This window comes from Pelophylax lessonae (assembly GCF_965119305.1).
Source record: "Pelophylax lessonae genome assembly, chromosome: 1".
NCBI classification, from domain to species: Eukaryota; Metazoa; Chordata; class Amphibia; order Anura; family Ranidae; genus Pelophylax; species Pelophylax lessonae.
In genome coordinates this window covers 445650078-445664897 of record NC_138768.1, presented here as the reverse complement: position 1 = coordinate 445664897, position 14820 = coordinate 445650078, and positions in this window count along the sequence as shown.

The following is a 14820-nucleotide window of genomic DNA, read 5'->3' as shown; positions in this document are numbered from 1 at the left end:
AGGCGTGTTCACACCTTTGCAGTGTGGCCCTGGGATGTGGAATTGTATAGTGTCATTTTTATTAAAAAAGACTGTTGTGTGGGAGTCTGTCTCTATGTAAGTTATATCAGTTAGAAACAAACAAAGCGACCAGAGAGGCCCTATCTGCAACCATATATATTCTTTAGGGGGTTCCAGGGCATCCTAGCTATCTAAACTCTTCTCTAGTCACCGCATTGTGGTTATTGATAATAGGGTCTTCTGTTGCATAACTAGTCAGATGTGCTTACATTCTATGTTTTCTTATAAGCAATGCTGTCTCTGATATGAGCATATTTATGGTCAAAAGCCTACTGCTATTAATCTGGACGATCCTGAAGTTAGTAAATTCACTTTGTGTGTGAAGATCCCAACAAGTTGACATCCTTGAAATCTGTGATACGTATTCACTATGCCCCAGTGGCATAGCGTGGGGGGTGCAGAGGGGGCCACTGGCACCGGGCGCAACATTTAGGGGGGCGCATCTTACGCCCACCATCTGCGGGATAATAGTGTCCCCCTTCTCTTTATTGTGACAATGCCCCGTCCGGCGGCCTGCCCGCTGTTTCCTGCATTTGGCTCTGTCTCTTTGTGCAGGACGAGCGGTGGACACTGAAGGTGTCACATGCGGCCAGGGGGCGGGGCTGGTCGTAGGTGAAGATGGCAGCACCGCTTTTGGAGCCTCTCCTGTCTGTCCACGCTGGCTGCCTCCATGCTGGCTGCCTCCATGCTGGCTGCCTCCATACTGGCTGCTGCTGCTGGCACGCTGTGTCTCTCCTCCCCTCCAGATCGCCTCCTCAAGTCCCCAGTGTCTGGACACAGAAAGAGGTGAGTGATGTGCTGCCTGCCCCAGGGGCCCAGGGAAGTGGACATGGGAGGGGGATAGGTCAGTGTAGGGGGTTGTCATTGTAGGTGTCAGTGTAGGGGGGGGGCAGTGTATGGGGGGGGTCAGTGTAGGTGTCAGTGTGTGGGGTCAGTGTAGGTGTCAGTGTAAGGGGGGTTCAGTGTAGGGGAGTCAGTGTGTGGTGTCAGTGTAGGGGGGGTCAGTGTGTGGGGTCAGTGTATGGGGTCATTGTAGGGGGGTCAGTGTAGGTGTCAGTGAAGTTGTTAGTGTAAGGGGGGTCAGTGTAGGTATAAGGTAGGTCTCTGTAGAGGTCAGCTAGGTCAGTGTAGGAGTCAGTGTATGGGGGGGTCAGTGTGGGGGTCAGTGTAGGGGGTGTCAGTGTAGGTGTCAGTGTATGGGGGGGGTCAGTGTATGGGGGGGTCAGTGTAGGTGTCAGTGTAAGGGGGGTTCAGTGTAGGGGAGTCAGTGTGTGGTGTCAGTGTAGGGGGGGTCAGTGTGTGGGGTCATTGTAGGAGGGTCAGTGTATGGGGTCATTGTAGGGGGGTTAGTGTAGGTGTCAGTGAAGTTGTTAGTGTAAGGGGGTCAGTGTAGGTATAAGGTAGGTCTCTGTAGAGGTCAGCTAGGTCAGTGTAGGAGTCAGTGTATGGGGGGGTCAGTGTGGGGGTCAGTGTAGGGGGTGTCAGTGTATGGGGGGGGTCAGTGTAGGTGTCAGTGTAGGTGTCAGTGTATGGGGGGGGGTCAGTGTATGGGGGGGTCAGTGTAGGTGTCAGTGTATGGGTGGGGGTCAGTGTGTGGGGTCAGTGTAGGTGTCAGTGAAGTTGTCAGTGTAAGGGGGGTTCAGTGTAGGGGGGTCAGTGTAGTGGTGTCAGTGTATGGGAGGGGGTCAGTGTATGGGGGGTCAGTGTAGGTGTCAGTGTATGGGTGGGGGTCAGTGTAGGTCTCAGTGTAGGGGAGTCAGTGTGTGGGGTCAGTGTAGGGGGGTCAGTGTATGGGGTCATTGTAGGGGGGTCAATGTAGGTGTCAGTGAAGTTGTTAGTGTAAGGGGGGTCAGTGTAGGTGTCAGTGTATGGGGGGTCAGTGTAGGTGTCAGTGAAGTTGTCAGTGTAGGAGTCAGTGTATGGGGGGGTCAGTGTAGGTGTCAGTGTATGGGGGGGGGTCAGTGTAGGTGTCAGTGTAGGAGTCAGTGTATGGGGGGTCAGTGTGGGGGTCAGTGTATGGGGGGGGGGTCAGTGTAGGTGTCAGTGAAGTTGTCAGTGTAGGAGTCAGTGTATGGGGGGTCAGTGTACGGGGTGTCAGTGTATGGGGGGGTCAGTGTAGGGGGTGTCAGTGTATGGGGGGGTCAGTGTAGGGGTCAGCGTAGGTGTCAGTGTAGGGGAGTCAGTGTGTGGTGTTAGTGTAGGGGGGTCAGTGTAGGGGGGTAAGTGTGTGGGGTCAGTGTAGGGGGGTCAATGTAGGTGTCAGTGAAGTTGGTAGTGTAAGGGGTGTCAGTGTAGGTGTCCGTGTATGGGGGGTGTCAGTGTAGGTATAAGGTAGGTCTGTGTAGTGGTCAGCTAGGTCAGTGTAGGTGTCTGTGTAGTGGTCTTTGTGTAGGGGGCGCAAATTACTTACCTTGCCCCGGGCGCTGACAACCCACGATACGCCACTGCTATGCCCTGTGAGTAGGCACTGCTGTGTCACACATTTCACTGAGTCTGCCTTCTGAACTACAGAGGTGCTGAGGAGGAGATTCATTAGGTGGAATCTGTACAGAAATCTAAAATGGAAAGTAAACAGCAGAGAAGAAGCTGCAAAGCATGCAGCGAATCCATAAAGTTGTCAAAAGAGATGGGCAGCAGACAAGCAGCACTCACAACAAGAAGGGAGAGTTTTCAAGTAAGCTTATATTAGATTGTCAAAAGTAACTAATGATTGCAATGTTATTACAATGCTGATGTTATAAAATGAAAATATATGCTGAGGCCATAGAACCCCTTTAACGGCTTCAGGTCTGCCCAATAGAAGTTGTACTGCTACAGGGCTGTACCTGTGCGCCAGATCAAGAATATATACATCTAAAACTTCGGGGCAGAAAGTGCGCATGTGCGCCGTTGATGGCCCACTTCCACTGTGATTACACACAGTGGAAGCTGATCGGTGGGTGCACGGTACCCGATGTCCACCAGCACCCATTGATCGTTAGGCAGAGAGACAGAACGGTGATATGCCTATGTAAACAAGGCAGGTTTCCGTTCTGACAGTAGGGAAGTGATGGAATTTGTATCCCTGCAAAGCAGGGAATAAATTCCATCTCTTCCCAAGATAAAAGCACCTAACACAGTGTAGTAAAACACTGGATAGGCACACAGTTAACCCTTTTATTGCCCCTGATGTTGAACCCTTCCCAGCATTATTTTTGAGCACTGATCACTGATCACTGTATTAATGTCACTGGTTCCCAAAAAGTGTCAAAAGTGTTAGTGTCAGAATGTCTCGCTATAAGTTGCTGATCGCTGCCATAACTAGTAAAAAAAATAAATACAATTAAACTATCCCATAGTTTGTAGACTCTATAACTTTTGTGCTAACCAATCAATATACGCTTATTGAGATTTGTTTTTTACCAAATATATATAGCAGAATACATACTGGCCTAAATTGATGAAGACATTTTTTTTTTTTTTTCAACGTTTTTTTAGATAGGTTTTATATCAGAAAGTAAAAAAATATTGTTTTTTTGTTTATAGCACAAAAAATAAAAAACGCAGTGGTGATCATATACCACCAAAAGAAAGCTCTATTCGTGGGAAAGAAAGGGCATACATTTTATTTGGATACAGTGTTACATGACCGCCCAATTGTCAGTTAAAGCAACACAGTGCTGTATCGCAGGGCCGTAGGTAATTTTTTTTCCTGGGGGATGTTCAGGCTTGGGTACCCAGAGGACAATAGTTAGTATGGCTGCCACGCTTTGACAAATCCTGGGTGCAGCACAAATAGATGTGCTTGCTGTCAGAGCTGAGTAAACTGTATGTAGAATCAAGTTTAATATATCTTTTTAAGATAAGGCAAATTAGGATGAAGGGGGACAATCAGCTTGTAATAATCCGAATTTTCTCACACATAATCCTGAAATCATACCATTTTTCACCATAAAACATGAATTTTTATTCTCCCTGGGACAAAGGAAGAAAAATGTTTTAATAAACTATCTGCATATATTTCAAAGCAAGTTTTTATAGGCCAGAATTTCAGAGGTAAAGACTGAAAGCTGGCAATATCATGCAAGGAATCACTACTTTAAAGAGTGTGTATTCCAAGTTTCACAACCTGTTAAACAATACAAGGAAACATATTGTGTTGTCCATTTTTAATGTTGGTGCACTTCCATTCAAAACAAAAAATAACTGCCAACATTGGTTAAGTTTTGTGTTTTAATAGAGAAAAATTGCCATAACCCAACATGAATATTCTTGTAGAACAGAAAATTGACCATGAACACAAATTGTATATTTTGTTTTTTACTATCACACAGCTGTGAAAAAAATTGGAATTAGATGGTTTGTGGTGCCTACACACCATAATCTGACATAAAAATTCCTGTAGAGCATAGGATGGACCTGTATTAACAAACATTTACCTTATCTGAAACTGTAAAACAGCTGTGAAAAAAATTGGGTTTTGGATTTTGTATCAATAGGCTACTCTTAGCAACCTCCCTTAGCAATGACCTAGAAGTTTTCCAGTCAGGCTTCATGAGGTATATAAATGGCTTACACCTATGGCCAGGTCATTATTCAACTTTGATCAAAGCTGCATTCCTTGTTTTTTCTACAGATGTCCCTTATCTGCATAGGCATTTTTTTTGGTAAAGGTGAACAATGCATTTAAGCAGTATGCCCTGTCCTACATACTTGCCAGCTGCCATCAAAGTCACCTATTGGGCCATGAATGATATACAGTGTCCCTGCCCATACTTGCTGGACCACATGTCTTTGGTCATGTGGACTTTGCTGCTTATCATGAGGTCCAGTGATAGTGAAACATTGCCTTTCCCATGATGGTGAAGGGAAAGGATGGCATTACGGGTGAATAAATGGCAGATGGAAAACTTCCTCTGTGGTACAGCACAAGTTGCAAATTTCTGAAAGCAAGCAGAATCCACCAGCTGGGAAGGTAGAATTTGTAAGTCCAGAAATTTGGCCATGGTGGCATTTAGGTGCTAGATGTGAGGAGGGTTGGGTTGTATTTTTTATGCAACTGGGGCAGCAAAACTTACCTACTCAGTGCTATAGCTGGTGGGGTAGGGTTGACATAATCAGAGCAGAGTTGGAGCCTATGCTTGCTCTTCTTTGTGTGGCTCCATACAAACCCTCTTCCCCTACTGGAGGAATCATAGGGTAAACCTCTGACACTGCTTCCTATACTGTCATCGCTAGAGCTAGTGGCTACTGCGAGGGAATCGTGTATAGTGGGGATAGAGCTTAAAAAGGGAAAAGCTGGAAGGAAGGGGAGTCCATCCCTTTTCCTGATGACTACAATTTTGGTGCAGTTCCCAATAAGGTCTAATGTCTTATAATGCATGTGGTACCCAAATGGCTGATGGTATTGCCACACTTGATATGGTGAAGGCAAAGACTGCAAATTACAACAGTGTGGTCTACAGCACACCTGCAGAAAATCGCCCACACAGGTAAGCGTTGAGAAGTGGACTGGGGGAAAACAGTGCCCTGCACTTGTGGAGCTCTGCCATCTGGTGGAACAGGATCACTGTTCCCTATACTTCTCTGCAAGATGCCACTGGATGACATTATGCCTCTTTGGCTTGTGCATCTCCCTAAAATTCCTGCTCTGCACTGTCAGGCATCCAAGTATGATCAGAGACCTCATCATCCTTCATTGGAGACAACTTGGCATTATGTTGTTGCTGCAGAAACATTACTGTCAGTTGGATCTATCTGCATAATGTTTGTTCCCTCTAGGCTTCCATTACTATCCTCCTCAACCTTAGAGCCCATTAATTGCTGTTCATCCTCTTGCAGTAAGTGGCTCATGCTGTGCTCAAATTATTCAGCCTTCTACATGACAGTTGGCAGTACAACAGCAGGACTTATTGTGGAAAAGCAGGCAGAATAGGGCACTTTGGCAATTGCGGTGAACAGAGGTCTAATCTGTGACTGAGGAGGAGAACAATGAAGGCTTGGTTAGCAACTCCACTATCACCTCTGCATGCCCTTCTTGTATAGCACACCTAGTGCCCGATTAAAATGGCAAATGTACCCTGCCTGCAGATGAAGCACCATGTTCCCGACCATTATTTGGCCTTTGTACACAGAGGCTGCTTGTCCCCACAAAACTGCATGGAACATCTGCCTCTCCCTATAAGCCTGCCAGTCATGATGCTGATAATGTAGGGCTTATTCGTTACTTATTGCAGCTATTTAAAGAGCTATAAGGGGTAAAAGTGATGTGAAAAAAGTAGTAATAAAAAGTATTGTGGGTTCTCTGGAACTCAAAGTGAATGCAGGTGTGCTTACACTCCACTCTCCTTAACTAAACAATCTGTAGTTTACTGCAAAGTATCAGTAGAAAATATGTAGCGCAGAATTGTTGTATATAAAAATGAGTACTGTATAAAGCACAAGGTTTTGGTAGTAGCACACTACACTAACCAATTCTCTCCCTAAAAGCAATTTCATCCATTCCTTACTCTCACTAAATTTCCAACACAGTGACAAAATTCTGTGTGTGTGGACTGCAACTTAGGTCCTAACCTTCACTGGACAATAACTTATACCTAAGCAGAGGTCAAGAGTAAGACATTGGCCAGTGATGGCCTTGGCAATGCATTACGGGATGTTCAACACAGCAATTCCTACTGTTTAGGATACAGAGAAATTGGTTAATTTTTTACTGATGGGCCAGTCTGGAATCTTTAATATGGGGAAGAACAGTTATATGATCATGGAAGATTCCTTGAATTTGTACATCTCTACGTCTTTTCATTCTTCAATACTCTCTCAAGGCTTTCAACTTGTATTTTGTGGCTCTGTGCAAGGAAAAAAAAGCTCAATAAGTCTTGACAGAATTACAGTTTAGACCCATCAAATGTATTGTTTTTGTTTTGCCAAATGTATGTTATGATGCATTTTATTATATTGCCATGACAGATGAGGAGATGGGCTCCTAATCCCATGCTTCTATTTACTTCACCACCAGCTAAGAAGGCAATAGACATCTTCCTTCCTTTTAAAAGATATGGAAAGGAAATGTACGTGCCAGTAGATTCATCTTATATGCTTATGTGCCAGAGCTGCAGTCTGCAGGTTTTTGTTTAAGTTTGCAATACGTTGTTGCTAGTAGTAGTTAGTTATATTCAAATGGACTTGTTCTGAGATGTTAAAGACATTGTGCCACTTGATGGGGTACAGTAGCTTCCATAGCTCTAAGGGCACTGCCGCAATGCAGTTTGGCTGCAGCGCGGGTGCAGCGCAGTGTACCCATGGTTTTCATGTGGGCTATCCGTACTTTCCCAAATACTTTTATTAAATTGGGTGTTATTGGTGTATTTTATTTTTTTTGAAAGCGCACTAAAGACGCAGCATGCAGGACTTTTGGTGCGCTTTAAGAAAACTTACCAAAAAGGCCCGATCTAATAGGAAAGCGTGGGTAACCCCCAGGAAAACTGCAGGTACACAGCGCTGCGGTAAAATCCATATCCATATGATTCATGCCTGCCTTAAGATCTGGCACTTTTCTTTATCTCTCAACTTCTTTTTTCAACACCTCAGACTGCTGACTTGGGAAAGGACTCTAGAGTGCCACTGTGAAACTGTCCATCAAGGACCTATCTTCCACTGATTTGATGCCATGTAAAACCTGCATGCCTCTACAAGAAGAGAGTGGCTGCTCAGGCACTTTCATTTTATAGTGGGGTGGTTTGTGAATGGGGTTAAGCTCAGAAGTAAAAGAATATCTCTGAAATCAGTGAAGTGATTAAGGCAATTGTTATTTTGCCTGGAGTCTGGTCCTTCAGGCAAAAAAAAAAAAGAGTTGAAAGCATAAGCGCCAGTATCTTGTAATGCCTAATCATAAAAAGAACTGGTCATGAAAGGAATCTATAGCCTTTATGCCTCTCTTTTGACAAAATCCCTTTACACATAATGTTGGCTTCAAGACATTAAAAAAGAGTGACAGTTTTGCTTTAAGGAACATGAAATCTGGAACTTTTGGTTCTGAGTTTTAGTAAAATCTGTCAATTGTAGAGAAAGAATCGCAAACAAACAGAGAATTTTTAAAAAACATGTCACATTAACATAGCACTTTACTACTAAAGCCTGTGATACTCCTAAGAAAACACTGGATAATGTTAAAATATTAGCAGTTGTATTTTGATCTGTATTACCTTTTTATTATTTGCATTATTTTTTTTAAACACAGCGTCAAAATATTAAGTTTATTGGAGGAAGAAAGAGAATTTTGACATTACCCTGGTGAATTCATAAGGAACATATAAACTCAAGGGCTGGATTCATGCTTCCGCGTTGCAATAATGTATGTTACATGCATCAGGTCGTTGCAATGCCATCCATTTAATTGGAGGGAAAGGGAACGCACATATGATGCAACCCACAGCAATGCATGACAACACACTAGTATGAGTTTCAAAATATGGAACATGTACACTTTTTCAAATGTTTTGGTCAGGGGGCAGCCCCTTCTTGTGAATCAGAAAAAAATCATGTTAAAGGAGAAAAACAGCCAAAGCTCGTTTGGCTGTACTTCTCCTCTGGATCACAGGAGTGCAGTTCGTTTTGGACTCTTGCGACCTATTTTCAGCAGAGAGTGGGCTGAAGTCTGCTTTCTGCTGATGTCACAGAGGCAGTCCAGGCCCACATCCCTGGACCGGCACCCAGCTCAGCCTCTCAGCGAGCTGCTGTGAACCTAAAGTGGCCGCTCCTGCCCTCTCCATAGCCCAGTGCTCTAGTGAGCGAGGAGGGGGCAGAGCAGAGAGCTGCTGACTGGCAGTTCTCACAGCTCCCCGAGCAGAGAGCTGCTGACCTTGCTTTGTGCACTGGTCCAAATCATTTGGTGGAGGGGATTATGATGGGGGGTTGTTTTTCAGCGGTTTGGCTTGGCCCCTTAGTTCCAGTGAAGGGAAGTCTTAAGGTGTCAGCATACCAAGACATTTTGGACAATTTCATGCTTCCAACTTTTTGAAACAGTTTGGGGATGGCCCCTTCCTGTTCCAACATGACTGCACAACAGTGAACAAAGCAAGCTCCATAAAGACATGGATGAGTGAGTTTGGAGTGGAGACACTTGACTGGCCTGCACAGAGTCCTGACCTTAATCAGAAAAATACCTCAAAGTCCGGGCGCTAGTCCTCGGGACCACCTCTAGCCAGTTGCAAAAACCATAATTGACAAATTCATGTAGATGGTGCAATGGGGTAACACATATGCACAGTGCTGCCAAATCCCTGACACGGGATGGTTGTGTGTAAGTGGAGGAACTGGAGGAAGGGATGGCGCACTGTGGTGTGTTTCTTACTGCCTGTCTGTATTAAGGAACATCAGTGGGTTACACACCAAAGTGCGCCATCCCTTCCTCCAGTTCCTGACCTTAATCAGATAGAATACCTTTGGGATGAATTAGAGCAGAGACTGCGAGCCAGGCCTTTTTGCCCAACATCAGTGCCTGACCTCACAAATGTGCTTTTGGAAGAATGGTCAAACTTTCCCATAGACACACTCCTAAACCTTGTGGACAGCCTTCCCAGAAGAATTGAAGCTGTCATAGCTGCAAAGGGTGAGCCAACTTAATATTAAACCCTACGGACTAGGACTGGGATGCTATTAAAGTTCATGTGCGTTTTGACAATATAATGTACTTTACCTTACCAAAACCAGAATACAATACATGTCAGGTTTATTAAACTTTGTTTCCATTATTTTCTGTGATGCAGTGGTAATTCAAGTACAATAGTTTAAAAGAATAAGCATGGCTGTCATGTCAACTTGAAGGCTTTCCAAAGAACCAGTGATGATAAGTACAGTTCGGTTGACAGGTTTAATATTTTATATAGCAATATTTTAGTAAAAAAAATATTATTCACCATGGTATTTTAACATTTACCACCAGGGGTCCTACTTTATCTATTTTTGTATGCAATAACATTTCTGGTCAAGTAAAAGACACATGAGTTTATTTATTTACTATAGTTATTACACACTTGCCTGGAATAGTTTTCTCACTGGCTTTCTGGGATATTTATTTACTATTCATTTATTAAAAGGCAGTGTGCAAACATTTACGGTGGCCCAATCCCGCTTAATATTTACTGCAGACAACATTCGTAACCTTTTATTAGTCCCAAAACTGTTGGTTTTACTATTCTAATCATCACCACATTTTCTTTGTATGCTTCTGCAAAGCAATGAAGTGGCAAAGATTTAGGGAATTAGTCTATTATGTAATTGATATTTTAGTTCTGGGTGGGCACATGGGCATTAAATCATTCATTCACTTATGTCTCTCAAAAACAACTGCAGCATCATTATTCCAGAATGTTTGCATCTCCTTCAAGAAGGCTTTAAAAACGTTTATCACTTATAGCTGGATTATAGCTCAAGAGATAGCATGGGAGCAACCAGCATGTAACTAGAATAGTGACATTACCAAGCAAGTATTTAGCTTACCAGTAACCATGCAAAACTACAGCATGTTGGCTGTTAGTACTAGCAGTCTGACAGTGTTATTTTTGGCTCTCAGTTCTCAAAAGTGCTATAAGTATCACTAAAGCCTACAATAAAAGCACCTCTTTATTTCACAAATGCCTAAAGAAGGCCATAAAGTCTTCAATTTTCTGTCCTTCAACCATGGATTGCACTATTGTATCCTGAAAGTGGGAGCTTTGCTTACCGTCAAAATACAATGATCACTGCGGCTGGCTTTGATCAAACAAAAAAATTATTCGTTCAACTTCAGCACAAGCAGTCTGCCTTTAGAATGGTGGAAATATGGCCGATTCCTGCTGAACAAGCCAAATTCTGATCCATCTATGGCTGGCTTAACTCCAGGCAGACACAGCGGACATAGATTAATACAGCTCTTTATTCATTAAAACCCAACTCTGGCCAACTGAAAGATTACCATTTGCAGTGGGGTGTTTATGTCTAGGGGAACAATAAAAGGAACATTTACTTACCTGATCCTCCACTCGTTTCTGCAGCTAGACTGGTCCCCAAAGCTTCTACACCTGTATGCTCTACCATTCCTAGGGCACTGACTACATCACGACTAGAGCAGGATCCATAACCCTGAACTGGATATGAGGACAGCGATGGACAGTCCACCACTGGATCCTGGGGGAGTGCCACCTGCAGGGGAAGTGAAGGATCAGGTAAAACTGTTCCACCCATCCCCTTAGCAAAGCAAGCTATTAACCCTTGTCCCAGGTAGCAAGCATTTGTGCTTCAAGTTTGAAAATGACTTGCTAAACTATTGCTGGACCTGGCAGGCTTTACAATTTTGTTGCCCAATTGCAGCAAGTCCGCATTGCATGGCTCCAGATCAACTTTCTTTGCAAACATTCTGCAAGTCTGCTGCAAGTTCTGGTTCAGTTATGTTGTGCAATATTCATCCCACCACAGGGGGCACTGTGGCTGAATTTTCATGCTGTAGACTTGCAGAGCTCTTGCTGTAGACCAGTGTTTCTCAACCTTTTTTCAGCCGAGGCTCCCTTTAAAATTATGGACAATCTCAATGCACTCCATTCTAAAATGTAAAAAACTATTCTAATATTTTTACATAATGCGGCAGCATCAACACACGTAGGACACCCAACGTTAGAGGTGATTTATTCTTATACACTTTTGCACACTGGTACTGACTAGTATTCCTATGTTTCTCTTTTCCCTCAGTTTCACTCCATCACCTAGCTAATGTGACCCCAGTGTTGACAGAAGGGGCAGAGGAGGGTCAAACAAGAATGCTGTGCAGGCATTCAATACCCTTCTTATCAAAACTGATGACATCACTAGTTGTTAGGACATCGTTGACAGGAGGGTTGTAATGGCGCACAATGAAAACCTGTGGCTTTGTGTAATTAAAAGGCGGGCTTCATCCATCTGCTGGCTTGTATACATTTTTGGGCAATTTTTTGGCATTCTGCCAAGGCACCCCTGAAGGAACCTCAAGACACCCCAGGGTGCCTGAGCACCCTGGTTGAAAAAGGCTGCTGTAGACTCACCACTGCAACTTTGCTCTTGCTCTTGAGACTTGGAATGCAAATTTGCTACAAATTGCAAAAGTGTCAACTAGAACTTGTGCTTCAAGTGCTCTGCAATTGTAAAACTTGCCAGTGAAAATGTGCAGCAAGTTAACAGACTTACAATTCAACACTGCCACAAATTTGTGGCAGGTTATCCTTGCTATCTGGGGTGTATAAATGTGCCGACAACTACATATCTATACAAATGTCATCAGTGGGGGGACAAGGTTATCCAGCGTCCAGGGAAAACAGGCCAAACTGCACCCCCTTATGATGTGCAAGCTCAAGGGTCCTTACTTCAGGCAGTCATTTGCTCATCTCAAAATCAGTGTTCAGCTCTGGATCAGCCAGACAGGTTTTAGTGGACCTGGAAGTGCGCAGTAACATTGTGGGACCTTCCTGCTGTGTTCTCTGCCAAAGCTGGTCTCCTTTTTTCAGAGTGAAAAACAAAAGGCAGAGAATATGTACTAGTCACAGTGGAGCATGTAGTTGAACAGATTAGGGAGACACAAATATTGTTTATGTCAGATCACCTAGCTTCACAAAAGTTAGCTAATCCGTTAAGAAACAAAACGATGTGGAAAATAGCAACTTTTGCAGTTTTAAGAATGGGCACATGCTTGTGTTAAAGTCTCTTTCAATTTTAAAAGTTGCTATTTGGACTTTTTTTTTCTTTTTGTTTAAAATGGCTTAAATATTAAAAGACAAGAAAAATCGCAACAATTTGTGAGGGTAGATTCACACCAGGTGTAGTAGGACTGTGTTGGGCAGATATTTCAGCACAGTCCCAATACAAGAAAAGGCAAGATGTCTTGTCTCATACCTTGCCAGTTCACACCACTGTGTTGGGGTTGTGTGCGCTGAAAAAAAGTTCTTCACGCCTTACTTTTTCAGCATAGTGCAGTATGAAGCAAACCACTGCCTGGCATTGCACTGTTGCCAAAAGAACTGGCTAATAAAACTTAATGAAATGTCAATGTGTAACATTTCAATAAAGTTTTTTTTTTAAAGTGAAGAATGCTATGTGCCACGAACAGTGTATAGGCACTGTTGTAATTCCACGGCACACCAGCTGCTGCATTCTAAGGCAGCCGCTGGTGTAAATGTAATTTAAAGGTTTTAAAACAAATTTTATGTTTCTGTTTTTATAATTTTTTTTTTTTTTTTACATTCAAGAAACAAATCCATTCATAGTTCTTATTTTTGAGGTGAGTACCCTGGTTAGTCACCATTGTCCCCACTTCAGCTTTTTACATTCTAATGAATGGCTTTGTTTACCATTCACACAGAATAAATGGGGCTCAAGGTATTCAAAGCTATTCATACCTTCAGAGGCTGTTGTCACATCTGTGCAGCACTGGGGACAGCGCTGCTGGCTTATTAGTACAGGTGCACTGACAGATCTGGTCTTTGCAGAGTTTGCTTACCCGTAATTGTTGCTACCAATGTGGGGAGGAAGTAACCAGGGGATGCAGGATAACAGAAGAAAGAGGCGGGTGGGAGGTGTGTAAACAAACCCAGCACAGTCCTGATCTGAAAGCGCTCCTGTATTCAGAAGCTGGCAGCTGTGTGTACAGGAGTGCTGCACTGATAGGAAGGAGGAGCTTCTCTCCTCCTCCAGCTCCTCCTTCCTATCAGTGCAGCACTCCTGTACACACAGCTGCCAGCTTCTGAATACAGGAGCGCTTTCAGATCAGGACTGTGCTGGGTTTGTTTACACACCTCCCACCCGCCTCTTTCTTCTGTTATCCTGCATCCCCTGGTTACTTCCTCCCCACATTGCAGAGTTTGCTTACCCGTAATTGTTGCTACCAAAGACCAGATCTGTCAGTGCACCTGTACTAATAAGCCAGTGGGTGGGAGGTGTGTAAACAAACCCAGCACAGTCCTGATCTGAAAGAGCTCCTGTATTCAGAAGCTGGCAGCTGTGTGTACAGGAGTGCTGCACTGATAGGAAGGAGGAGCTGGAGGAGGAGAGATAACGCTGTCCCTGCCTCCTCCCGGACACTTTCTTTTTCTATTGGACACTTTTAGCACTCAGGTGTGGGCTGTATTCTCTCTCCCCCCCCCCCCCCCCAGCTCCTCTTTCCTACCAGTGTGGCACTCCTGTACACACAGTTCCTGTATTATGTTCACAAAGCTGCAGGTGACCGTCTTGTCAATAAAGGAGAGCTGCACTGGTACTAAGGAAAAAGTTGTAGAAGAGAACACAGCCTGGACCTCCTCCAGGCTCTCTCCTCACCACTTCCAGAACTTTGCTGACACAAGTAATGATGGTGCTTTCACAAATCCTATCAGCCTTGTAGCAGAAAGAAATTGCAGCTGCACACCCTCACCCAAAATAAAACTACTGTGCCCGAGGCAGTTTCCCCTTCTGCCGCTCCCCCCTCCCCTTGTGTGGTAAGTAGTTCCTATAAATGCATTTTTTATTTATGTTTGCCTGGTGCTTGGCTTTAACTTTTACAAATCTGAACACCTACAGTGCCTTAACCACTTGCTGACCGCCCACAGTACATTTACTGCGGCAGTCAGCCCCTCCTGGGCAAAGCGACGTAGTACTACGTCGCTCGCCCAGGAGCCTGCAGGGGGCGAGTGCGTGCCGCCGGAGGCGCGCTCCCGCTCGTTCCTGCAAATCCCCGCGCGTGTGACCGGCGGACCCGATGTCTGCCGGTCACTCGCGATCTCCCGGTGGAGAGGGAGAAAGGCA